Raw genomic sequence first — 27,297 nt, 5'->3', positions numbered from 1 at the left:
CATACACATGAAGCCCTGGGTTCGATTCTTCACCACCATATATATAGAAAACAGCCAGAAGTGGTCCTGTGGCTCAAGTGGCAGCATGCTAGCCTTGAGCAAAAAGCCAGGGACAGTGCTCAGGCTCTGAGTTCAAGGCATAAAACTGGAAAAAAAAAAAACAGGTGGAAACTCAGTCACAGAAATACACACAGAGGAATTACTCTAGAAATGACACTATTCTCTCACAGGTTTAGAAACCAGGACAAGACCTGGAACACACCATGCCCTTGCACCTCACAAGGGATTGTGGCCTATAATACAACCATGCTTCCCACATGGTGGACTTCAGAGCTGTGAAAGATCTCCCAGAGCTTCAGAGCTCCCAGTGTGCAGTGCCTTGTCTTATCAGCCCTAGGGAAATAGCACAGAAATGTCCTGTTCTTTCTATACTCTCTCCAGACCATGGGTGCCTCCCTCTAGATCACCCAATATGGTTTTGTGGGAAGCAGGGCCCTTCACAGGCCATGGCTACTGCCAGGGGGGTCATTTCAGTCTGTCTGCCATCCATGGTCACAGCTCTCAATCTCAGAGGCAGTGGGAAAATTAAGACAAGTAAGAGGTATAACTTTCTGAATCTGGTGAGCCTCTACCCTAATGATGCTGCGTCAGCAGGACCCAGAGCTTGATAACCTATGGTTTGGAAGAGCCAAGACATCCCTTGTAAATTCAGTTGGGAATGTGACTCAGGAAGATGCATGACAAGGCTGTTCCACCTGGTCATGGCATCTCACCTGTTTTCACAGAGCCTGGGCTGGGCCTTTAAAGGGAGGAACATAAAACAGGATGTGTATCCACAGTCTTCTCAGAGAGGCCTGGGGCAAAATCAGAAGGGAGAAAGGGAGGAAAGAGGCTGGGTGTCATGATCTTAGGGGTAGGGACGTTTCCCCACAGAACTGAGGATTGATGAGGGGCTCCTACTCCATCAACAAAAGGGCTTCTGTACAGTGTGCAAGTGATCCTTCTCAGAAGGCCCAGGCCCACCAACACCACAATGTGGACTGGAACTTTCAGGAGAGCCTGCTGCCAGTCCAGAATGGGAGAGAGAAAATGCCCTTTGAGTCCTCAAGCAGTCTGCACCTCTGACTGTGGCCACCTTCCTCACAGTCACCTTTTGCTGGGTGTCTGGGCTCTGCTGGATATAGGAAATACCACAAGCCTGGAATGGGCCTGGAGTTCTCCATGTGGAACACAGCCAGAAAGAACTCACTGCAGCAACCTAAAATGCAGTAGTCACTGCTGCATCCCTGACTCTGGAGCCAGCCTGGTGGGAGAAAGGGATCTAGTCCTACTGGGGCAGGCAGACAGAGATCTTCCCACCTCCCCTGCGCCCCCCCCCACACCTGCCCTCTGCTGCCAACACATCATCCTTGGAGCTCAGGAACCCCTGGGTGGGCAGGCCCAGTGCCTTCCTCCTCATCCAGGACCATGGACTGCCAGGGGTGCACTGGCTATAGGTAAGCAGTGTGATGGCCTCCCAGGTTCCTGGCAAGGTGTTCCTGGAAGGCTGTAGAGAGGCTCTATAAGCCCCTGCCTAGGCCTGAAGCAGATGACAGGGTGCAGGTAAGGATTTGGGCAGCATGCTGGGACACATTCTGACAATAGCAGCTTCTCTAGGAAGCTCTTTCATTGTCTGTCCAATTCCACTACTCAAGTGTCACCAATACTCACAAGAGACTCTATCCCTCACAAGATGTCAGCCTGGTCTCAGTCCAGAAACTGGAGTCCCTTCAAGTCCCTCTCTGCTCCCAGCCCTAGCTCAGTAGTCTATACCTGGGTGCAGACGTTTACAGGTGCCAAAGACAAGGAAGACACCAGATGGAGAACTGCCCACAGCATTGTAGAAGCAGCAACAGACAGTGGATACCTATGCCAGTATACACACAGGACAGGAAACAAAGTCAGGATCCTTCTGTGGGGGCACATAAGGCCCTGCCACAAAAAGGAAACTGGTCCCTCGGGGTACCAGCAACTCCACCAAATATTCTCCACAGACCTAACCCTCCATCACTGTACTGCTCCTGAGAGGTGAACCATAGAGAACCAGACCACCCAAGGGTCTGGGTCACCCTAGCAGGTGCCCTATTACCATAGGGAAGAGTACAGAGCCTTTAAACATAATGACACAGTCCAGGGGAAACCCCAGCCGATCATCACAGCTTCATCCACACTATCTAGGTTCTTCAAAGGTATTTCTGAGAGTACAGATGGGCTTTACTCAAAGCTAGGACCCTTGTCTTAAGCTTTAAATTGTAGCTTACACAAAAGTCCTCAAAAGTAGGACTTCCAGTGATAGGAAATGGACTTTTTTGCATAATAAGTGGGAGACACAAGATGAAGACAAATACAGGGGGAAGACAAACCCTGGGATACCAGAAAGGAGAGCATGGGAAAAAGCAGGGCTAGTAAACCAAGACCCTGGGGAGGATCTTGAGGCCACTCACAGACTCTAACCCCTACCCTATCTCCTACCCCATACCAATACACATGTCCTAACCATAACCCTACACTTACATGTACCCTAACTGTAATACAGCTTCAACCCAACCATAACCCTACCCCTACCCCATACCCTAACATGGATCCCCATCATGCACACTAACTCTAGCCAGTACTCACACCCAAACCTTAAGCTACTCACCAACCTTATGCCTCACCCTAAGCCATTCACTAACCAAAATCCATACAACTGTGTACCTAACACACTCAATTGAACACATTACCTAACTCTTCCCCTAGCCCCTTCCTTAACACGTTCTTAAGCATTACCTGTTCCATAACTTGTTTTGTAAACCACTCCATAACACATTTCATAACTAAAACTCATTCCACAAAGTTAATTCTCACCCACTCCCTAACCCTCAACCCTTCCTAAACCATGATCCTAAAATCTTCCCTAACAGGCTCCCCAACCTCATCCTTTGTCTACCACATTCCCTATCCCCTTCCCTAACCCATTCCCTAAGCCTGACCCATTCCTCAACCATCATTTACTATCTTTCTGTAATAGTGAGCCTAACCCTAATTTAGTACCTAACACTAACCTGCTTTGTAAAGTTAATCGAAAACCCAACACCTGCCTAATCTATTTCCAAACCATAACTACATCTTAATGCTAACTACCATTCTGAGTAGCCCTACTACCACCAGTCCTTATTGACATCAACAACTGACCCCTAACCCCAGTCATACTATTAGATATGTGTAAATTATCTGAGAAGCCACATATTGAAGGATTGATTCTTGGAGTGTTTATCAGAGCATTAGCAGTCTGCAGGCAGCCAGCTGTTACAAAGGCCTGCAGCCCACACAGACCCTCAATACTGTCGGGAAACAGGCCAGAGGGAGGAAAGAACAAAAAACATACCAGCAAACCAATTTTCTCTCCCAGCTTTGAGGACTGGGTTAGGGTTGCTGTGTTGGGCACATTTAATGTGTGGGTTTAGTTAATTAAAAGTTTCAAGTAAGGCATAGGATTCCTGAGTGGCTTAGGGTATGGATTAGGGTTTGGTTACCATAATCAAACTTTAATCCTACCATTGACACTGAGCCCTACGCCTGAAGCGCAACCAAAATATCGCCTATCTTGCAAAAGTTCATTTTCAACAGCATGTGGTTCTAGGCAGCGTGTTGACTCACCAAAAGCAGACGTCCAGTTCGCCCCCTTTCCGTCTCATTCTCCGTTTTCCGAGCACACTGAGGGCCGGGAGTCCTTCGGGCGCCTCTGCTCCTCCCCGGCACGGCGCGAGGTTCAGCGGTGCTGCCTCCGGGGAGGCGCCGGGACCCCCGCGCCAGGCCAGGGCCGCGGCAGAAGGGAGAAGAGCTGCGGCCGGCGCTGGAGGCGAGGAGCGCGGCTCGGGGCGCCGCCGGCCCTGGGCTCGGCTCCGGGAGAGCCGGGCGGGTGGAGGAGGCGCGCGCGCACCTGCCGGGCCCCGGGCGGGGAGGGGCGGCGCCCGGCGCCCAGAGGCCTCCGGTCCCGGGGCGGTGCGCCCTCGGCCCGGCGCCGCCCGTCCCCGAGCGGGCGTTCCGGGCGGGCAGAGCCAGCACCCCCGAGCCTGCGCCCCGGAACCGGGAGGACCCGGACTCGGTGCGGCGCGCGTCGTCCCACAGGTCCGTGCCGGCGGCTCGGGGTCGCGCGGCGGCAGGGAGCGGGGGCTGGAAGGACGGCGAGGGGAGGGCAGATCTCCCCGGGTCCGGGTGGCGATGGGGGCGGGGGTCGCCCCTTCCAGACCCGGGTCCCCGCGCCCCGCCCGTCGGCGCCCGCAATGCAAATGCGGGTCATAAAGAAAAAACCAGGCCGGCGAGGCGGCGGGTGAACACCCGGGGACAACGCGGGAGAAGCCGCGGCGGCTCCGTGTGGGCTTCCCACCTGGAGTTGAGAGCCTCGGTTAAACTAAGTTCACTCCACCTCCCCCAGACACCAACCACCGAAAGTTCCAGAACCCTCTAAGGAGGACGAGAACCTCCGCCTACCGTCACGGCTCACGGCGCACTCCTTACCTGATGGCTGCTAGGTGTGAAGGGCAGGAGCCGGGAAAGGAGGACGCCCGCGGTCTCGGGACGGAGAAGAGAGCTCGTTCCGCTGACCGGCGCCCACGCTCACGGCGCACGCGGCGGGACCGAGAGCGAGCCGCCCCCGGGCGATGCCTCCTGTGGGGCCCGGATGGGGAGGTGGGGCCCGGATGTGACCTCGGGGGCGGGGAGGCAACCGCCCCCAGGTGTGCGGGTCACCTAGGTAACGGGGCGGAGACGGCCAGGTGTGGCATCCAACAGCTTGGAGCCCTCCGGGGGAGGACCTTAGAACCGTGAACTGAGCCTACCTTTGACCTGCCTTTTATGCAAAACAGGTGAAAACAAATATCCTTACCCGTGGTGAAGAAGATGAGTTTGTAAAAGAGAAAGAAATAAGAATCCCCAGGGAGAGCCAAGTCTCTTTCCATGTTCAGTGCGAGCCCAGAAAGCCTCAGGCAGGCATTGCTCTTCCAACTCTAGGAAGGCTTGGCCTTCAGAAGACATTTCTAGTTTAGAAACATATCCACAGCGTCTCTCCATACTGCTCAGTACATTTGTGGTGGGAAATCTTAGTGGGAGGTGTGAGTGTTAGTTCTAGAACTGTTAATGGTTTCAAATGATCTTTTCCAGTCTTTCCACAAAACCATCTGAGCTGCAGAAATCCTTTTTCATTGGTAATGTGTATAAAAAGGAAAGACAATTAGGTCACTTCTGTTTAAGAGCTGTCAGCTGAACCTTGCAGTTTTCTACAGTTGTTTTTGTTTTGATTTGTTTTACAGTTGTTTACCCAACTCCATAACCTTCAAGACAGCTGCTACCACATGAAATAACATATCACCAGGCACACAATACAGTCCTGAGCACAATCCCCTTGCACTGAGAGATTCTGTTTCAGGAAAATTCCAAGAAGCAGTACTAGAAATTCATTCACAGAACAACTGTGGTAAAGCTGGGAAGGATCTTTCCTTTAAATTATCAAGACCCTGCTGCAACAATTCATATTTTCCATGTTTTACATGTCCATTTCCAAAAATATTCCAACTTGATGAGCAGTACAAGGTTTCAGAACCAAAACACAAACCTATCCAAATAAACCAGGGCAAAAGAATGCTTACTTACACTGAGAGGAGACTTAGTATTACAATGAAAAACTACAAAGAACTACTCCTGTATACTATCTGTACCAATGGAAACTGTATTTTTATTGTTATTATAAAAGTGATGTGTAGAGGGGTTACATTTGCATAAATCAGGTAAAGAGAAGAGTACATTCACTCATTTCTTAACAGTACACACAAATCTTTTTGTTTGGGCATTGCTTTGTTTTGCATTACTGACTTTATTGTTTAACATTTTCACAAACACTTTAAAACTTGGCTGGCTTTTATGAGATTCTTTTTTTAATTTAATTTATTTATTAATTGAACACAAATTTTTTTGACAAGGTGTTGTACAAAAAGGGTACAGTTACATAGTAGGGCAGTGTGTACATTTCTTGTGATATTAAAGAAGCTTTCTTAATATCTCCCTTTATGGTCTTCTCTAACACTTTTCCTTAATTCTGTATGTTTTGCTCCTTGACTTGTCTATAGTACACAATTTCTTTTTTTCATGTGTGTGTGTTAGTACTGAGACTTGATTTCAAGACCTTGTTACCTTCACTTGGCTTTTCCATTCACAGCTGGCATTTTACCACTTGAGAAATACCTTTTGTTCAGCCTTTTCAAACATTTCTGCTAAGCTGGGTTTACATTGAACCAAGACCCTCAGATCTTAGTCTGATTTTAGCCCTCACTAGTTAGTGTTATGGGGCTCAAGGGAGGAGATTCCACATTCTTCCAAGAGTCCACCACTCAGAGACAGTCTCAAACAAAAAGATGGATTTATTGGGGAAGCAAAAAAGGAACTGACCAGCCAGGGACACAGTGCAGACTTGGGAGCTAACACTGTGACCCAAGCAGTCCTCAAATTGGGTTTTATAAAGGTAAAAATGTAGCATAGATGTAGGGGCTTGACGCAGGGGGTAGAGCAAGCAACAAACAAGTTAAACAAGCCATTTACAAGAGCAGAATTTTGGGGTCAAGTTGACCTAATCTACTGCCCCCAACATTTCCTACCATGTTTCCCTAATCAAGATGCAATCAGCTGTATTCCCTACAAGAGTTAGGATGACAGATGTGAGCCACAGGCACAAAGCTTAGCACAGAAAACTTACTGCTCTACTTAAGTTGCTCAGCTGACACTGGAATTATGAGCCCTGATCATCCAACTGATGAATAACAGGGTCTAGGATATAGATCCAAGCTACCTCTATTAAAAGCCCATCCAAAGAACAGGGTTCCCCTGGAATTTCTGACATAGCTGGTCTACATGAATCCAAAATAAAATCTCTGAAGTCATATGCTCCCATAATCTATTACATAATCTATCTACAATGTTCTTTTGTTGTTGTTGTTGCCAGTCCTGGGGCTTGAACTCAGGTCCTGAGCACTGTCCCTGGCTTCTTTTTGCTCAAGGCTAGCACTCTGCCACTTGAGCCACAGCGCCACTTCTGGCTGTTTTCTATATATGTGGTGCTGAGGAATTGAACCTAGGGCTTCATGTATATGAGGCAAGCACTCTTGCCACTAGGCTATATTCCCAGCCCCTACAATGTACTTTTTTACTTAAAAAATGGTGCCCATATCGGGGCTTGAACTCAGAGCCTTGTACTTTTATTTGTTTGGGTTTTTGCTTAAGGCTGGTACTCTACTACTTGAATCACACATCCATTTCCAGTTTTTTGTTGGTTTATTTGTTTTTCTGCTTTTAGACTTGAACTACAAGACTGGGCACTGTCCCTAAACACTTTTTTGCTCAAAGAGCATCACTTGAGCCACAGCTCCACGTCTGGCTTTTTCTGTGATTAATTGGAGATAAGAGTCTCACAGAGGGGCTGGGGATATGGCCTAGTGGCAAGAGTGCCTGCCTTGCATATATGAGGCCCTGGGTTCGATTCCCCAGCACCACATATACAGAAAACAGCCAGAAGTGGCGCTGTGGCTCAAGTGGCAGAGTGCTTGCCTTGAGCAAAAAGAAGCCAGGGACAGTGTTCAGGCCCTGAGTTCAAGGCCCAGGACTGGCAAAAAAAAAAAAAAAGAGTCTCACAGACTTTCTTGTCTGGACTGGCTTCCATCCTCAGGTCTCTGGGCCCTGAGTAGCTAGGATTACAGGCATGAGCCAGCAGTGCCTGACTATTTCTAGTCCCCCCCCCCCTTTGCTTTTTGTGGGGTTTTGCTTTTTTTAATTAATTTATTTTTTTATTAATTGAACATAAATTTTTTTACAAGGTGTTGTGCAAAGAGGGTGCAGTTACATAGTAGGGCAGTGTGTACATTTCTTGTGATATCTTACGACCTGTTTTTCCATCCCTTGTCTAGGTCAGGTAGACACATATGCAATATACAATGTATCAAGAACATATACAGTGTTCACAGACTTGGTCTCTACTGTCTCTCCATCTCCCTTTGTTAACAGTCATATATCAGGGAGATCATGCCCCTTTGTTTTCTGTGTTCTAGGCTTGTCTCACTCAACATTATTTGTTCGAGTTCTGACCATTTCCCTGTGAATAACAATATTTCACCATTCCTAATCGCTATGTAGTATTCCATTGTGTATAAGTACCATATTTTTTGGATCCATTCGTCTGTGGAGGGGCATCTGGGTTGTTTCCATATTTTGGCTATTGTGAATTGTGCCGCGATAAACATGGAAGTACAAATGTCTTTTTAATATCTTGGGTTTTGCTGTTTAGGATAGATGCCTAGGAGTGGTATGGCTGGGTCATAGGGTAGGTCTATATTGAGCTTTTTGAGAAACCTCCATACTGTTCTCCAAAGTGGTTGTACTAATTTGCACTCCCACCAACAATGGAGAAGGGTTCCTCTTTCCCCACAGCTCCTCCAGCATTTGTTGTTTCCTGAGTTCAGAGTATAGGCCATTCTAACTGGGGTGAGGTGGTATCTCAGGGTTGTTTTTATTTGCATTTCCTTTACTAGCAGGGATGTTGAGCATTTCCTCATGTGCTTCTTTGCCATTTTTATATCTTCTCTTGTGAAGTCTCTCTTTAGCTCTTTTGCCCATTTCCTAATAGGTTTATTGGGCTTGGAGGGGCTTAGTTTTTTTAGTTCTCTGTAGATGACCGATATCAGGCCTTTGTCTGTTGCTGTGCTGGTAAATATCCTTTCCCATATCGTTGGCTGTCTTTCTATTTTGGTGGCTATGACCTTAGCTGTGCAGAAACTTTTTAATTTGTAGTAGTCCCATTTGTTGAGTCTTTCCCCTATTTGTTGTGCCCCTGGGACTCTATTCAGGAAGTTCCTTCCTGTGCCTATAAGTTCTAGTGTCTTTCCTACTCTGTCCTTCAGTAGTTTCAAGGATTCAGGTCTGATGTTGAGGTCCTTGATCCATTTTGAGTTGATCTTGGTGCATGGTGATAGGCTTGGGTCTACTTTGAGTTTTCTGCATATGGCTGCCCAGTTCTCCCAGCACCAGTAGTTGAAGAGGCTATGTTTATTCCATTGTATGTCTTTAGCTCCTTTGTCGAATATCAGTTGGCTGTAAGAGTGCGGTTTTATTTCTGGGTCTTCAATTCTAATCCACTGGTCTTCCGATCTGTTTTTATACCGATACCATGCTGTTTTTGTTATGATGGCCTTGTAGTAGAGCTTGAAGTCTGGTATTGTGATACCTCCTGCACTATTTTTTTTGCCTAGAATTGCTTTGGCTATTCTAGGTTTTTTGCTGTTCCGTATGAATTTATGGATTGGTTTCTCTATTTCAGTGAAGAATGTGGCTGGGATTTTGATAGGTATTGCATTTGAATTTGTATAACAATTTGGGCAATATGGCCATTTTCACTATATTGATTCTGCCTACCCATGAGCATGGGAGGTCTTTCCATCTCCTTGTGTCTTCTTTGATTTCCCTTATTAGATTTTTGTAGTTTTCATTGAATAGGTCCGTCATGTCCTTGGTTAAGTTGATCCCTAGGTACTTTATTCTTTTTTTGGCTACTGTAAATGGAATTGTTTCCATAATTTCCTTTTCTGTTTGTCTATTGCTGGTGTACACAAAAGCTGCTGACTTTTGTGGATTGATTTTGTATCCTGCTACTTTGCCAAATTGGTTTATTAGGTGTAGGAGTTTGGGTACTGAGTTTTTTGGGTCCTTCAGATATAAGATCATGTCGTCTGCGAATAGGGATAACTTGATTTCTTCCTTGCCGATGTGGATCCCTTTGATGTCCTCCTCTTGCCTTATTGCTATGGCTAGGGATTCCAGCACTATGTTGAACAGAAGTGGGGAGAGTGGGCATCCTTGTCTTGTTCCTGAGTTTAGGGGGAATGATTTAAGTTTCTCTCCATTTAATATGATATTAGCAGTTGGTCTGTTGTATATGGCTTTTATTGTTTTGAGGAATGTTCCATCTATTCCTATTCTCTCCAAAGCTTTTAATAGGTATGGATGTTGTATTTTGTCAAAGACTTTTTGGGCATCAACTGAGATAACAATGTAAGTCTTAATTTTAGATCTGTTTATGTGGTGAATTACGTTGATTGATTTACGGATGTTGAACCACCCTTGTGACTGAGGGATGAAGCCTACTTGGTCATGATGTATGATTTTCTTGATCAATTTCTGGATCCTGTTAGCTAATATTTTATTGAGGAGCTTTGTGTCTGTGTTCATTAGTGATATTGGTCTGTAGTTCTCTTTTTTTTTGGGTCTTTGCCTGGTTTGGGAATGAGTATGATATTAGCTTCGTAGAATGAGTTTGGGATTTCTCCCTCTGTTTCTATTTCGTGGAAGAGTTTGAGGAGTATTGGTATTAGCTCCTCACTAAAGGTTTTGTAGAATTCGTTGGTGAATCCATCTGGGCCTGGGCTTTTCTTAGTAGGGAGGTTCTTGATTACCTCCTGTATCTCACCGTAAGTTATTGGTTTATTTAGTTGATTTATTTCTTCTTGGTTCAGTTTGGGCAGTTTGTACTTCTCTAAGAATTGATCCATTTCTGTAAAATTATTGTTTTTTGCTGAGTAGAGGTTTTGGAAATAGCTCCTTATGATTGTTTGAATATCGTGTGTACTTGTTGTAATTTTTCCGGTGGAGTCCCTGATTTTAAATGTATGAGTCTCTTCTCTTCTTTTTTTTGTAAGTCTTGCAAGGGGTCTGTCAATTTTGTTTATTTTCTCAAAGAACCAGCTTTTAGTCTTATTTATTTGTTGAATGGTCTTTCTATTTTCAATCAGATTTATCTCTTCTTTAATCTTTGTTATCTCTCCCCTCCTAGTCGTTTTAGATTCTGTCATTTCTTGTTTCTCCAGTTGTTTTAGTTTCATCGTGAGGTTATTCACCTGCTCTGCTTCCATTCTTTTAATATGAGTGCTGAGGGCAATGATCTTGCCCCTCAGTACTGCCTTAGCTGTGTCCCATAGGTTTCTTTGTGATGTGTTTTCTTTGTCATTGTGGCTTATGAATTCGTTGATTTCATCTTTAATTTGGTCTGTGGCACAAGTGTTAGATAGCAGCGTGGGGTTTAGCCTCCAAGAGTGTGTATAGTGTCTGTGGTTTCCTTTGTTGTTGAGGGTTACCTTTAATCCACTGTGATCAGATATAATAAATGGGATGACGTCAATACTTTTGTATTTGCTGAGGTTCTTTGTGTGGGCTATGACGTGGTCTATTTTGGAATATGATCCATGGGCTGCTGAAAAGAAGGTGTATTGGGTCTCTGTAGGGTGAAAGGTTCTATATAGGTCTGTTAGATCCATTTGGGAAATGGTGTTATTTAGGTCCTCAGCTCCCTTACTAATCCTCTGGGTGTTGGATCTGTCTCTTGGAGAGAGAGGAGTATTAAAGTCACCCACTATGATTGTGTTTGCGTCTATCTTGCTCTGTAATTCTGTGAGAATTTGCTTGACATATGTAGGGCCTCTTTTGTTCGGTGAGTATACATTTATCACCATTGATTTCTTGATTCTGGATTTTTCCTTGTATTAATATGTAGTGTCCTTCTTTGTCTTTTTGAGTGGACTTTAAAGAGAAGTCCAGCTTGTCTGAGATCAGAATGGCTACACCTGCCGTTTTGGTGGGTGCATTTGCTTGGTAGATCTTGCTCCATCCTTTCATTCGAAGCCTGTTTTTGTCCCTTGCTGTAAGGTGGGTCTCTTGTAGACAGCAGATGTCAACTTTTTGTTTGCGAGTCCATTCTGCCAGTCTGCTCCTCTTTATCGGGGAGTTTAAGCCATTTATATTTAAAGAGATCAAGGATAAGGGTGTTTTTTCTCCTTCCATTTTCTTGTTGGGCTGCTTTTTGCTCTTTTTTTTTTCTTGTCTTTAGTGAGCTGGTCTTTCTGCTGGACTTTGGCTATTGAAGTTTCTTTCTGATTCTGTCTGTGTGTCTTTTACGATCTCTGTTGGGTGGGGTTCCCCTCTTAATATTCGCTGTAGGGATGGTTTTTTTATTCACATACTCCTTTAGCTCCTCTTTGGTGTGGAAAGATCTGGTTCTCCCTTTGAATGTGAACTCCAATTTCACTGGATATTTGATCCGAGGTTGTAAATTGTTATTCTGAAGTACTTGGATGGTGTTCTTCCACTCACTTCGAGCTTGGTAAGTTTGTGTGGATAAGTCGGATGTTATTCGAATCCTCTTCCCATTGAAAAAAGTTTCCTTCTTTGCTTTGGCTGAATTCAGAATTTGCTCTTTAATCTTGAGGTCTGTAGTCTTGAATATTATGTGCCTTGGGGTGGTTTTCCTGGGGTCTGGCATGCCAGGTGTCCTATAGGCTTCGGTTACCTGGATGGGGTCCCCTGTGAGATTGGGGAAGTTTTCTGCAATAACTTTATTGAGAACATGATTAAGCCCTCTATTCTGGTATTCGGCTCCTTCTTCTATTCCGATTATGCGCAGATTATATCTCTTGTCTTTGTCCATTAGTTCCTGGATTAGTCTTCCCTGAAGCTTCACCTTTTCTTGGAGTGTGGTCATTTTCTGGTTGTTGTCAGCTGCTTCATCGTCCAGGCGAGAGATTCTGGATTCCATATGGTCCACTCTTTGTGTTATGGTTTCAATTGAGGAGTTTATGGATGTCAGAGAGCTATTTATGGTTGTCATATCAGCTCTGATCGTGGAAATTTCTTCCTTTAAAGAGTTATATTTTAAATCTATTTTTTCATGCATTTCAATTCTCAGGATGTGGAGATTTTCTTTAAAGGCGGCTTGCATTGTATCCATTTTTGCTTCCATTTCTTTAAACGAGGCTTACATTGTATCCATTTTTGCTTCCATTTCTTTCTTGGCTTCCTGGGTGTCCTTCCAGATTTCCGCTCTAAACTCCTGGAATTGTTTTCTGATTTCATTTCTGATGCTTTCGATCATTCCTGTTAACATGGCCTCATTTGCTTTTTTAGTCTCCATCTCCTCTTCAGTCGTGCTGCTTTTTGGAGCTGGCGAGTTGGCTTGCCCTTTGATGAACTGAGTTATGTTTCTTTGTGATTTGTGCATCTGGAGATCTGTGGATGGCTTCTCAGGTTTGGTTTGTAGCTCTTTCCTCCCTCCTGTGTAGGCGTGTCTACGGCAGCAGGTGCTGCCGCTGTGGCCCTGCCCACCAGTGCAGGGTGCGACTACCAGAGCGGGCGCTGTCGCCGGGGGCCCCACCCTCCTGTGCACTGTGCGTCCACTACAACAGGCACTTTAGCGGGATATGCCTCCCAGAGCGAGTCCTGGGTTGTTGGGTTGTGCTTGCGCCCTCCCGCGAGTCCATTGGGGGAGGCGGTATGTGTGGGGCCCAGTGGGATCGACTGTCCGGGTGTGGCTTGGCACCCTCAGGCCTCGCCTCCGCTGTGAGAGGGGGGACGTGATCAGGCTCAGGTGACCCTGCTGGCTGGTATTGCCCACCAGCGCCTGTGATTTTAGTTGTAAGAGTCTTCGAGCTCCAGGCGCCTCGGGTGGGGCTTGCACAGCCGGCCGTCTCCCGGCCCCTGTTGGGAAGGGGCGGGGCCGGTTCTGCCAGTTCAGGAACCTGTGGGGCCTTGGGGCTACTCCGCCCTTCCCCTGCTAAACTGACTTCCCAGCGCCTGATGGGAGCTTCCCACCTGATTTGGGGATTCTTTGTTCCCTTGGGGTGGGGAGGGGGAGGGAGGGAGATCTAGCTTCTTTGTCGGGCTTGGGTCTCTGATAGCTGGTCTCCCGTTGGGGGAGGGGATAATGGGGCACTCACAGTTGCTGCTCTGTGTGTGTGTCCCGCGCAGCCGTTGGCCCTTCAGGGGTTGGCGAAGTGTCGTGGTGGCTTCCCCGGATCCCTCTTTCTGCCGCGCTGGGTTCCCTTGTCCGAATCCGGTGTGGACCCGAACTTCTCATCGCTGCCGGTGTGTGTCTTGGTCCGCACCCTGTCTTGTGTCCGTGGGGTCTCCCGCTGTATTTTTATGAGATTCTTATCTCCAATTAACTATTAGAAAACTGGAAGTAGTGATGTGGCTCATAATAGAACACTAGCCTTGAGTGAAAAAGCTCAGGGACAGTGCCAAGGACCTGAGTTCAAGACCCATGACCACCACCAACAATAAAAAGTGATGTTTGTCTCTCTGCACCTGACTTACTTCACTTACCATAATTTTTCTAGGTCTATCTGTTTCCCTGCAAATGATATAATATTTTTCTTTCTAGCAGATAAGTAAAATTTGTATCTACATATCTATCTATCTGTATCCAAATATCTTATTTTCTTGACTCATTGATCCATTATAGGGCATCTGGTCTAGTTTCATGCCTTGGCTATCATGAATAGTGCCATAAGGAGTATGCATGTTCAAGTGTCTTTACCATATCCTGACTTGCAATGTTCTAGGTAGATGCCCCAAAGTGCTATCATTAGGTCATAGGGAAGTTCTATATTTAGTGTTTTGAGGAATCTTCAAAGTGACTTCCAGTGTGGTTTCACTATTTTATATCCCCTCCAACAGTGCACCAGGATTCCTTTTCCCCCCAGAATCCCCACCAACATTTTTTAGTGCTCGTCTTCTCTATGCTGCCCAATCTAAGTGGTGTGAGATGAAATCTAAATATAGTTTTTTTATTTAATTAAATTGTATTGTAAAAAAATTTTACTGTAAAGGTGATGTACAGAGGGGTTACAGTTACATAAGGTAATGACTACATTTCTTGTCGAACAGTGTTACTCCCTCTTCATTTTTTCCCAATAAATACAGTTTTGATTTGCATTTTCTTTATGGATTTGCATTTTCTTTATGTTGAACATTTTCTCATGTGTAAAGAGGCCATTCTTACTTTTCCTTCTGATAAGTCTCTATTTAACCCTTTTTCACATTGGGCAATTAATGGGGGGGGGCTAGCTGCTTGTATATTCTGGATATTAGGCTCTTATCAAAAGATAAAGATCTCCCATGCTGTAGGCTGCCTTTTTAGCTTAGTAACTATGTCTTTTGCTGCGCAGAAACTTTTCAGTTTGATGCAATCTCATTTTCATGTTTCATTGCCAATTTGTTGAGCCCCAAAACTGCCCAGAAAGTTCCTGGCTTGTGTGTGTGTGTGTGTGTGTGTGTGTGTGTGTGTGTGTGTGTGTGTGTGTCAGTGCTGAGGCTTATACTCAGGTCCTAGGCACTGTCTCTGAGCTTCTCTGCTCAAGGCTAGCACTCTACCATTTGAGCTGCAGCTCCCTCCCCACCTTTTAGGTGATTACTTGGAGCTAAGATTCTCATTGGCTTTCCTGCTGGGGCTGCCTTTGAACCACAATCCTTAGATCCCAGTCTCCTGAGTACCTAGGATTAAAGGCCACTCCCGCCTCAGGGCACCAGCTCTGTCATGGCTTACTTTTAAAATTATTTTTCCAAAACTTTCATGCTTTCCGTGTAAAACATGCCTTGTAAGTTATCCACAAATTTTTGGCAATTGCATTAAAGAGACCAGTGGCCTTGGACTATAGAAAATTAATAGAAAAAATGAGAATTCTATTTTATTTTTATGTTTTTAAAGGGTAACTTTTCTGGATATCCATTCTTAATTACATATATATATATATTCTTTGTTGCAAATATGTTTTTAACTTTGTAAAGCATTAAATTTCTGTACTTTTGAAAGAGAAAATTCAGTCAAAATGAAGTTCATATACAGTTACAAATATTTCTGTACATACATTTTAACCTTAAAATGTTAATACTAAAATGACACTTTATCAGCAAAAGCAAAAAATAGACAAAAATTTGCTGTGGTCTGTTTCAGGCCAAAATTTCAGTATTGCATTTCTAAGTTACTTTTTCTTAAATAAATTAACACTTCTGTGTCATTTTAATTATAAAAAGTAATCATTACAGCAAAAATATCTTAAAACCTGATGCACGCAGCTACTGTAATGTCACCCTTCCCTCTGAATCTTGTTTATGTAGTACATGACTCTTAAGACTCAGAAGCATTTTTAACTTCTGTACATTTTCCTGTCCCTTTTTTATATGATAATACTGAAGTGCCAGACTTTGAAGTCAGGCCCCATTTTACCACGTGAACCCCATTTTACCACGTGAACCCAATTTTAGAATTGAACCCTGAGCCAATCAGATTTGTACCTGTGTCCTAATCTTGCTTGCTTGAACAGCTGATTGTTGTAACCTTGTTCTTTGCCTTTATAAGCCCTGTGTAATCACAGCTCATGGCTCCCTCCTAGCCTCCGCTGTATTGGTGGGTAGGACGAGGCCCGAGTTGCAGGCTCGCTTAAATAAAGCCTTGCCTTGCTTTTGCATTTCGGAATGTCTGAGTCTCGGTGGTCTTGGTGGTGGTTTCGTGACTTGGCACAACATTTGGGGTTTCGTCCAGGATAGCCCCAGAGACCCCCGAGAGCCCAGACTCCGAAGGTAAGAAAACAGCCCTGTTCATTTGTCTTGTCCTGTAATGTGCCTATTTGTTTGTCTTGCTTTTGCTTATTTCTTGAAGGGGTTGTCGAAGCAGATGCACTTACTCGACAATCCTGGGGAGACTGGGGGATGTCCCAGACTCCTCACCCTTAAAGGGGGATCTCTGGAGCCCCACTTTCAACTTGAATTCACTCTTTCTGCATCCTTGCAGGAGGATGTGTGGGCCAACTTGGGAAATCTCCAGTTTTTCTTGTTCTTGATCTTGCCTATGTTTTTTTCCTTCTGTATTGTTTTGGTTTCTTTTCTTTTGTAGCCTTTTGGACTAAACATCTGATCAGAGCTATGGATAACGTTCTATCTTGGGGACCTCCATCTAGCCCCCTAGATTTTACTCTAGCTCACTGGAGGGAGATCAAGGAGATAGCTCAGAACCGAAGTGTGGCACTTAAGACGGAAAAATGGTTTACCCTGTGCAAGTCAGAATGGCCCACCCTTGAGAGAGCAAATTGGCCACCTGAGGGAAGCTTTGACATCATTAAGATCAGTACCTTACAAAGCCTAATCGAAGCCCCTCGTTCAGGCTATATAGACCAGATTCCTTATATAGACACCTGGAGGGAACTAGTTGACAGGGACACTCCAGCTTGGGTTCGGCCTTTCTTACCAACTCCCTCCTCCACTCCTTCCCCTACCCCAATATTCACACAAAAGACACAGGGTGACAATAGAGAACCTAAGAGGGGAGAGAAGAAATTATATCCACCTGTCTTCCAGGGAGGAAGCACGGATGAGGAAATGCTTCCCCCTCCATACGCCCCACCCCAGTTAACTCTCCAAGAGGAGGACTCTGAGGAAGATGTTTCAGCTGTGCTCTCTGCCCTGGAGGGCCCCGCTCAATCAACTCGCCAGCGCCAAAGAATTACATCTCTTCATAATTCTGTTGCCCTTCCCCTACGCCCTATAAGTCCTGTGGATGCAGATGGTCAACAACAATTCCAATACTGGCCATTTGCTACTAGTGATCTTTACAATTGACGTGCCCAAAATGCCCCCTTTCCTGAGAAACCTCGGGACTTAATTCGCTTGTTTGAAACCATACTTTTCACTCACCAGCCCACTTGGGATGATTGTAGCCAGCTTTTACAGGTCCTTTTCACCACTGAGGAGAGAGGTCGTATCCAAGAAGTGGCCCGGAGACTTATCCCCGGCCCCAACGGAGCACCCGTCACGGATCCTGCCTTGATTGCTACCTATTTTCCTGAGACCCGACCAGCATGGGACTACAATATGGCTGAAGATAGGGAGCGAGTCCTTGTCTATCGCCAGGCTCTGCTGGCAGGTCTCAAGGCGGCGGCTCGACGACCTACCAATATGGCCAAAGTTTATGATATCAGACAGGGAGAAAGTGAAAGTCCGGCAGCATACCTTGAGCGGCTTATGGAAGCCTTTAGTCAATACACCCCGTATGATCTTGAGACCCAGGAATCTGCTCAGATGATTGTTTGCCTACATAAATCAAGCCACACCGGACATAAAGCGGAAATTGCAGGCTCTAGAAAGGCTTGGGGAAAAAATCTGTTAGGGATCTAGTAGCAGTGGCGGAAAAGGTTTATAATAAGAGAGAAACAGGAGAACAAAGACAGGAAAGGAGTCTGGCTAGGATTTTGGAACAACAACAGGCACAATACAAGAAGGAACTCAGGGAAATCCTGACCTCTATGCAGGCAGGAAACTTTAGACAGTCCTCCTCTCCATGTAAGGAGTAGGAGCCCAAACCCCAATCAAGGGTGGGGAAGAATCAATGTGCCTATTGCAAGAAGGAGGGGCATTGGATCAAAAACTGCCCAGAGGGGCTGGGAATATGGCCTAGTGGCAAGAATGCTTGCCTCCTACACATGAAGCTCTGGGTTCGATTCCCCAGCACCACATATATGGAAAACGGCCAGAAGGGGCGCTGTGGCTCAGGTGGCAGAGTGTTGGCCTTGAGCGGGAAGAAGCCAGGGACAGTGCTCAGGCCCTGAGTCCAAGGCCCAGGACTGGCAAAAAAAAAAAAAAAACTGCCCAGAGGTAGCCCAGAAAAAGGAGGAAAAACATAAAGTAGGATCAAGAGTGTTGTCAACCTTAGAGATGGCTGAGGACAGTGACTGAGTCGGGGCTCAGATCCCCTCCCTGAGCCCAGGATAACATTGAAAGTGGAGGGGAATCCAGTCATGTTCATTGTAGATACGGGAGCAGAAAATTCAGTATTACTAGCCCTGAGAGGGCCGATGTCCACTAAAACAACATGGGTCCAAGGTGCGATGGGCACTAAACCCTATAAATGAAGTACTCGAAGAACAGTGGACTTGGGAGTGGGCCAGGTAACCCACTCGTTTTTAGTCATCCCTGACTGCCCCTATCCATTGCTTGGACGTGATCTCTTAACGAAAATGAAAGCTCAGATACAGTTCACAGGCAGTGGGGCTTCTGTGACGAACTCAAGAGAAAAGCCTGTTAGTATACTAATAAGTAGCAAGTTAGAAGAAGAGTATAGGCTATACCAGCATCTCAAGCCTGAGTCTCCAGAAAATGAGTGGCTACGGGCATTTCCCCAAGCATGGGCAGAAACTGGGGGAATGGGACTGGCAAAACATCATCCTCCAATCTTTGTGGAACTTAAAGCCGGGGCTGACCCAGTAAGAGTTTGCCAGTACCCTATGTCACTAGAAGCAAAGAAGGGGATCACTCCTCACATCAGAAAATTGTTAGATTTAGGAGTTCTGAAGCCCATCCAGTCAGCCTGGAATACTCCATTGTTGCCTATAAAAAAGTCTAATTCCAATTATTACAGACCAGTGCAAGACTTGAGAGAAGTTAACAAGAGAGTAATGGACATTCATCCAACAGTCCCAAACCCATATACCCTGCTGAGCTCCCTGTCAACGAGCCATGTGTGGTATACTGTGTTGGGTCTAAAGGATGCTTTCTTTAGCCTGCCCTTAGCCTCACAGAGCCAAAGCTACTTTGCATTTACTTGGCACAATCCTGAAATCGAGATAAGCGGTCAATTGACCTGGACCAGGTTGCCTCAAGGATTCAAGAATTCGCCTACAATCTTTGATGAGGCGTTACATGAAGACCTGAGTGAGTACCGCTCCCAAAATACTTAAATAAGTCTATTGCAATATGTAGATGATTTGTTAATAGCTGCTCCAGACAAGGATAGTTGTCTAAAGGGAACAGCTAGGCTCTTAAAGACTCTTGGCAATTTGGGCTATAGGGCCTCCACTAAAAAGGCACAAATTTGTAAACCTGAAGTCACCTACCTATCTGGGCTTCATATTAAAAGAGGGCAAGCATTGGCTGTCAGATGCACGTAAAGAGACTGTGCTAAAAATTCCTGTGCCTAAGTCAGCGAGGCAAGTCAGAGAGTTCCTGGGAACAGCGGGTTTTTGCCGGCTGTGGATACCTGCGTTCAGTGAGATGGCCAAGCCTCTATATGAAGCCACCAAAAACCTCCCAGAATTTCATTGGACTGAGCAGATGCAAAAAGCCTTTGAGGCAATCAAGAAAAGTCTTCTAGAAGCCCCAGCCTTAGGCCTACCTGACATGAATAAACCATTCACATTGTTCATGGCTGAAAAGAAAGGAATAGCAAAAGGGGTGCTCACCCAGCCAATTGGGCCCTGGAGACGACCGGTTGCCTACTTGTCAAAGAAATTGGATCCTGTCGCTGCTGGGTGGCCTCCGTGCTTAAGAATAATAGCTGCAGTAGCCCTCTTGGTAAAAGATGCAGATAAGTTGACTCTGGGACAGAATCTGACTGTGGCCACTCTACATGCTCTAGAGGGGGGGCTAAAACAACCGCCCGACCAATGGATGAGCAATGTCCGCATGGTCCATTACCAAACCTTGTTACTTAACCCGGCACGTATCAGCTTCTGTGTACCAACAGCATTAAACCCAGCAACTCTGCTGCCGGATCCGGATCTGGAAGCGCCCCTGCATGATTGTGAGCAGATCTTGGCCCAAACACATAGCCTCCGGCCAGACTTGCTGGATTTACCGCTATCACATGCCGAGCACACCTGGTTCACCGATGGCAGCAGCTTCATTCGGGATGGAAAAAGGTATGCAGGTGCGGTGGTTACTACGGACACTGAGATAGTGTGGGCAGAGGCACTCCCTCAGGGGACTTCTGCACAAAGAGCAGAACTAGTGGCACTAACAAAAGCTTTACAGATGGGAAAAGGAATGAGACTAAATATCTATACAGACAGCCGGTACGCTTTTGCCACCGTACACGTCCATGGAGCCATCTACCAAGAAAGGGGGCTACTGACAGCTGAAGGAAAGGCCATTAGAAACAGGCAGGAGATTTTAAGCCTCATCCGGGCCCTATGGGAACCAGCAAAGATTGCCATTATGCACTGTCTGAGTCATCAAAAGGGAGTTGATTCGGTGACTAGAGGGAATAATCTGGCTGACCAGGCAGCTAAGGAAGCAGCCCTCCAGCCCAGAGCAGAAGTATTGACTCTAGTAGATCCAGGACCACGAGCTTTGCCTCCTGTACCCCAGTATTCCCAAGAAGACTTGGAGTGGATAAAAAAAAATTCCCATGGCCCACAAAACCCCAGACAGAGAAGGAAACGATGACTGGTGGAAAACTGGTGAAGGGAAACTTATCTTGCCACAAAGGCTGGGTAAGGGGATCCTTAAAAGAATCCACCGGGATTCTCACATGGGAACCCGAAGAATGCAGAACTTACTCCGATACTCCAAAGTGAAAATTAGACAAGGAAATCAACTTATTGAAGATATTGTTAAAAGGTGCAAGGCCTGTCAGCTTACCAATGCCCCCAATCAACAAAGCATGACTACAGGAGCTCGCCTCTGTGGGGATAGGCCAGGCGTATATTGGGAAGTAGATTTCACAGAAATCAAACCTGGAAAATTTGGATACAAATATTTGCTAGTTTTTGTAGACACCTTTTCAGGATGGGTTGAAGCCTATCCAACAAAGCATGAGACTGCGAATATAGTGGCTAAGAAGATCCTGGAAGAAATCCTACCCAGGTATGGCTTCCCATCTACCATTGGGTCGGACAACAGACCGGCTTTCATCTCAAAAGTAAGTCAGGGAATAGCCACTGCACTGGGGATGGATTGGAAATTGCATTGTGCTTATAGACCCCAGAGTTCAGGACAGGTAGAGAGAATGACCTCGTGAGCAATAATGGACCACCCAGGAAGGGGTGGACAAGCCCCTTCCCCCCCCAAGCGAGGGGAAGTAGAGAGAGAGAGAGACGAGCCTACCTGTGGCCATCGCTCCCATGTGAGAGCGATAAAGGACCACCCAGGAAGGGGCGGATAAGCCCCTTCCCCCCCCAAGTGAGGGGAAGTCGAGAGAGAGAGAGCCCACAGAGGACCTTATGGCTCTTTTGAGCTAAGTGAAACATATGGACTTCAGAAGATGGTGGCTCATTTGTGTAGTGAAAAATAGAAAATAAGACTATATCTCAGTCTAAACATTTTAAGTCTTATTGTAATTACCAGTTAAGAAATGGAGTATTTTATAAAGGCTCTAAGGGTCTCTGCTGCCCCTAGAACTGTGGAACCCACTGGCACAAGCAGGCCTGGAGCTTCGGCGGTCACTTGTTAGGGATGGCGGCTAGGTGCATCACATGGCCACTTCCATGCATCCCAGATTACTGTCACCATCAGGCTTGGCAGATGAGGGGGCAAGGGGAGGGAGAACAGGGAGGAGGACAAACAAGACAAGAGAGGAAAACTAAACAAGAATAAACAGGCTGGGTTTTTATTGGTGTTTGTTGAGTATTCCATTTTCCAGATAGAACGGGGAAATACCTTTTTTTTTATCACAAGGGTCTCTGTTAGACCTTTACAGCAATCTACTTGGTGAAGGATGAATTTAAATTAAAACATTAAATCTTCTCCTGACTTCATCAACCAGTATTTCTTTCAAAAATTTAAAACAGGGAGACAGGCAAACAGCCATGGAAAACAATGGCCAGGCATTCATAGGCAACAAATGCTAACTTCACAAAAAGCTTCCATCCAAGATTAGTTTATTTGGAGCATCATGCTCCCTCAAAAACTACAAAAAAGAATGAAAAACCTGTACTCTCCCTCTCCCTCCCTGCCTTCTTCCTTCCCTCACTCTGACCTCATCCCTGCTTGTCCAAATAATACTCTAGAAACAGAGTAAGGAGATCTTTAAAGATAAAATTCATGCTGGAAAACACGGAGACAAAATAACAAATACACACACACACACACACACACACACACACACACACACACACACACACACTTGGACAAAATGAAGCCAGAAGACGGGCTGTGGCTCAAGCAGTACAGCACAATCTTAAGTAGAAAAGCTAAAGAACAGCACCCAAGTCCTAAATTCAATCCTTATCAACAGCACCCACACACAGAATTTTTAAAAAAACGAAAAAAAAACACTGTTCCACACATGTTCACATGTCACACCTGTCATTTGCCAAGTAAACAGCAGAGGGTGCCCTAACACTTGGGACAGCACCATAGAGCCCCACTCTGACTCTGTATGGACAATTTGCACAGGTTCCTACTGATATTCTCTTGGGTGCCTTCTCATTGAAGCACTGAGGGAGTCACTGAGCACAGAGCATAGACCAACTATTGGGGAAATACCTAAAGGTAGAATGAATGGGTCACAGCATAAGACATCTCTTTTAATTCTACAATAGCTTTCCAAATTTTGCACTGAGAATGTAGAAATTAACTAAATGTAAAAGTCATTCAAGAAGACTTGGCTAGCACGTGTGAGTAGCCAGGATTCAATAGCCAACCCTAAAATGTAATTTAGAATGTAGAAATGGTAGATGAACTCAGAACTACTGGGCAGTTTCCTTACTAATACCTACAATAAACTATGGAGCTTCAACAAGTAGTTACATTTCTTTCTTTGTTCACATCTTTGGACTGTGTATCTCTCAGGTCATTCAATGGTTTATTATAAATTTATTGAATCGCCGTACTTCAGAGTTAACGGGTGATTTGTCTCTGAAGAGTTTGGCAGCCTATCTTGGGTGCTTTGTCTCTGGAAAATTTGGCAGCTTGTCTTGGAAATCTTAGGAGGTTTGTACTGGTTTCCTTTGAAGAAGTTCAACTTATCAGACTTCTCTTTGATGGCTAGTGGATTTTCTGTCACCTACTAATCTCCAGGCTTCAGGTTGGTCCAGCCCAAACATCACCGTGACCTTTCCTGACAGCTGCTGTTTAGCCTCTGAAGCTCCAGTGCTCAGTGGGTACCAGTAGAGGCTAGACGCTCATGGATGCCCTTGTGTAGGTGTGCTCAAGATGGACAGCATCTCCTTAGAGCCAGATACTGTGAGCCTGCACCTCCATGTCTCTGTAGATGGACATGGAAAGCCTCTCTGCACAGATTCAGTCACCCTCCAACACCAGTGGCTTCACACATGCCTTCATATACCCTAGCAACCCCAAAGGTGAGCAGGACCCCACAATCAAGTTGTGCCATGCTCTCTTGGTTGGTTGCAGCCATCTGGTGTGCCTTGGAGATCATGAGTTCAAGGCCAAACAGTGAAAACCTACCCCGCCCCCAAAAAGAAAAACTCATTCATCATCATTACCCATGAGAGAAGAGTCAAAACCATAAGACATCACTTCAGAAACAGAAAAAAACATGTAAAAATGATCAAGTATTGGTGAGAAAATATAAAGAGATGGACATTGTTCATAGAAATGTGAAATTATGCACCAACTGTGGAAAACAATTTGGTACATGTGAAACAAATGCTAACACTTGAATTTCCAAAGGATCCAGCAATTCCATTCCTACATAAACTGATACAAGTGAAAACATTCACACAGACATGTGTGAATATATAAATGTTTAGCAACATTATGCACAACAGCAATTTGATGGAAACAAGTAAAGTATCTAAGACAAATAGACACTCAACATGGACAGTGTGCATCACTACAGTGTTGAAGTCCTTCTGTATCATGTGAACTGATGGAGAGTTTATACTTCAGCCAGAAAATAAGGAAAATCTGTGGGAGAAACAGAGCCCCATTTCTCATCTAAGAGATGGAGTCCCTTTAAAACTAAGGTCAAAAGAGACATTTTAACTGAGTAAGATCATTCATAACCTTTTTTCAGGAAATGAGTAAACAGCCAGTCGACGTGGCATCATTTATGGCTAAAATGCGTGTTGACACATCTCCTTCTGCATCCTGCCTCATGGGAGCAAAGGAGGCCACAGGTGTCTGTGTGGCTGCGGAAGTGGATCCACACTGGTGTCTTACACTTGGTTACACATGAGGATGGCTGCTCCTCTCTTCTGCCCATACCTCTCCCACTCTGCATGCTAAAGACCTATTCTGGGCATGCCTTGCTCCCACCGACCAGGATCTGGCCACTGAGGTTCACCAGGAAACTCTGCCATCTCTGCAGATCACAAGAGCAATGCCTACCTTATCTAGGAAAGGCTTTGGCCTTAGGGAGCCTGTAGCTACAACTACTTTCTGCCCAGGTCACAGGGAAACTTGAAGCCCCAAGGAAGAATCCCAATGTCTCAGTGCCCAGAGACAGGCTAGGCTCTGTCTGATCCTGTTCCAAACTTCAATGTCCCCAGCACTCACTGAATTATCACTGTATCATCCAAAGTCCAGTAGTAAGGGAAAGCAGGGATCTGCCTGGGTTCCCAGGAAGGAAACTAAAGGTAGGGACCACCAGCAGTGGCATTGTAATGGGTGTGTCCCCTAAATTCATATGTGGAAGTTCTCACCACTGAGTACCTATGAATGTGACCATATACAGAAATGGGCTCTTGGCAAGTGTTGTTAGGGTCATCCCTAAGCCACTTCTTGTGTACAGTGTCTTCTGTTCCCTCACTCCCACTCCCTAAACCACTATTATTGTGCCCCTTAAAAGGTGGAAACTGGGGCTGGGAGTATGGCCTAGTGGCAAGAGGGCTTGTCTCATATACATGAGGCTCTGGGTTCAATTCCTCAGCACCACATATATAGAAAACGGCCAGAAGTGGCACTGTGGATCACGTGGCAGACTGCGAGCCTTGAGCAAAAAGAAGCAAAAAGTGCTCAGGCCCTCAGTCCAAGGCCCAGGACTGGGGAAAAAAAAGTAGAAACTCAATCACAGAACTGCACACAGGGGACTTACTCTAGAAACTACACTATTCCTTCACAGGTTTAGAAACCTGGACAAGACCTGGAACACACCATGCCCTTGCACTTCCCAAGGGAATGTGGCCTAAAATACACCTTGCTTTCACACTGCTGGACTTCAGAGCTATGAAAGAAGATCTCCATAGCTCCCAGTGTGCAGTGCCTTGTCATAGCAACCCTAGGGAAACAACACATAAATGTTATTCTTTCTACATTCTCTCCAGACCATGGGTGCCTTCCTCAAGGTCACCCAACACGGTTTCGTGGGAAGCAGGGCCCTTCACAGGCCATGGCTACCGCCAGGGGTTGTTTCAGTCTGTCTGCCATCCCTGGTCACAGCTCTCAATCTCAGGGGCAGTGGGAAAATTAAGACAAGTAAGAGGTATAACTTTCTGAATCTGGTGAGCCTCTACCCTGATAATGCTGCATCAGCAGGACCCAGAGCTTGGTCATCTATACTTTGGAAGAGCCAAGATATCCCTTGTAAACTCAGTTGGGAATGTGACTCAGGAAGATGCATGACAAGGCTGTTCCACCTGGTCATGGCATCTCACCTGTGTCCATAGAGCCCTGGTTGGGCCTTTAAAGGGGGGAGCATAGAACAGATGTGTATCCACACCCTTCTCAGACAGGCCTGGGGTGGAAAGGGAGGAAAGAGGCTGGGTGTCATGATGTTAGGGGTAGGGACGCTTCCCCACAGAACTGAGGATTGATGAGTGGCTCCTACTCCATCAACAGAAGGGCTTCTGTACACTGTGCAAGTGATCCTTCTCAGAAGGCCCAAGCCCACCAACACTCAGCAACAGGGGCATAATCCACTTTCCTCAATATGAACATGAAGCAGCTAGCCAGGTCAGAGTTCTGGAACTTTCAGGAGAGCCTGCTGCCTGCCCAGAATGGAAGAGAGCAAATGTGCTTTGAGTCCTCAAGCAGTCTACACCTCTGACTGTGGCCAGCTTCCTCACAAGTAGCCCTTTGCTGGGTTTCTGGGATCTGCTGTATATAGGAAAGACCACAGGCCTGGAAAGGGCCTGGGGTTCTCCATGTTTCTGAGGAACACAGACAGATGGAACTCACCACAGCAGCCTAAAATGCAGTAGTCACTGCTGCCTCCCTCTGACTCTGGAGGAGACAGCCTGGTGGGAGAAAGGATCCAGTCCTCCTGGGGCAGGCAGACAGAGAGCTTCCCACCTCCTCTGCCCCACCCCATACCTGCCCTCTGCTGCAACACACCATCCTCGGAGCTCAGGAACCCCTGGGTGGGCAGGCCCAGTGCCTTCCTCCTCATCCAGGACCGAGGACTGCCAGGGGTGCACTGGCTATAGGTAAGCAGTGTGATGGCCTCCCAGGTTCCTGGCCAGGTGTTCCTGGAAGGCTGTAGAGAGGCTCTATTGGTCCCTGCCCAGGCCTGAAGCAGTCGACAGGGTACAGGTAAGGATTCAGGCAGCATGCTAGGACCCACTCTGACAACTGCAGCCTGCTCTTCTCTAGGAAGCTCTTTTCATGTCCAAATCCATTGCTGAAGTATCACCAATACCCACAAGGCTCTATATCCCCAAGATGTCAGCTTGGTCTCAGTCCAGGAACTGGAGTCCCTTCAAGTCCCTCTCTGCTCCCCAGCCCTAGCTCAGTAGTCTGTAC

At 46.0% G+C, this 27,297-nt stretch overlaps 1 long non-coding RNA gene across 1 annotated transcript; it reads left to right on the top strand.

The window, feature by feature from the left end:
* The first annotated feature begins 928 nt into the window (after window positions 1-928).
* On the top strand, window positions 929-26,554 carry LOC125345908. Its single transcript, XR_007209813.1, has 3 exons — window positions 929-981; window positions 11,755-11,758; window positions 26,435-26,554. It is a non-coding gene; the product is annotated as an uncharacterized LOC125345908 (long non-coding RNA).
* Window positions 26,555-27,297: the final 743 nt, after the last annotated feature.

Source organism: Perognathus longimembris, chromosome 2, assembly GCF_023159225.1.
Source record: "Perognathus longimembris pacificus isolate PPM17 chromosome 2, ASM2315922v1, whole genome shotgun sequence".
In the NCBI taxonomy this organism is placed as follows: Eukaryota; Metazoa; Chordata; class Mammalia; order Rodentia; family Heteromyidae; genus Perognathus; species Perognathus longimembris.
The sequence above is the reverse complement of the archived record's forward strand: the minus strand, read 5'-3'. Positions and strand labels throughout refer to the sequence as shown.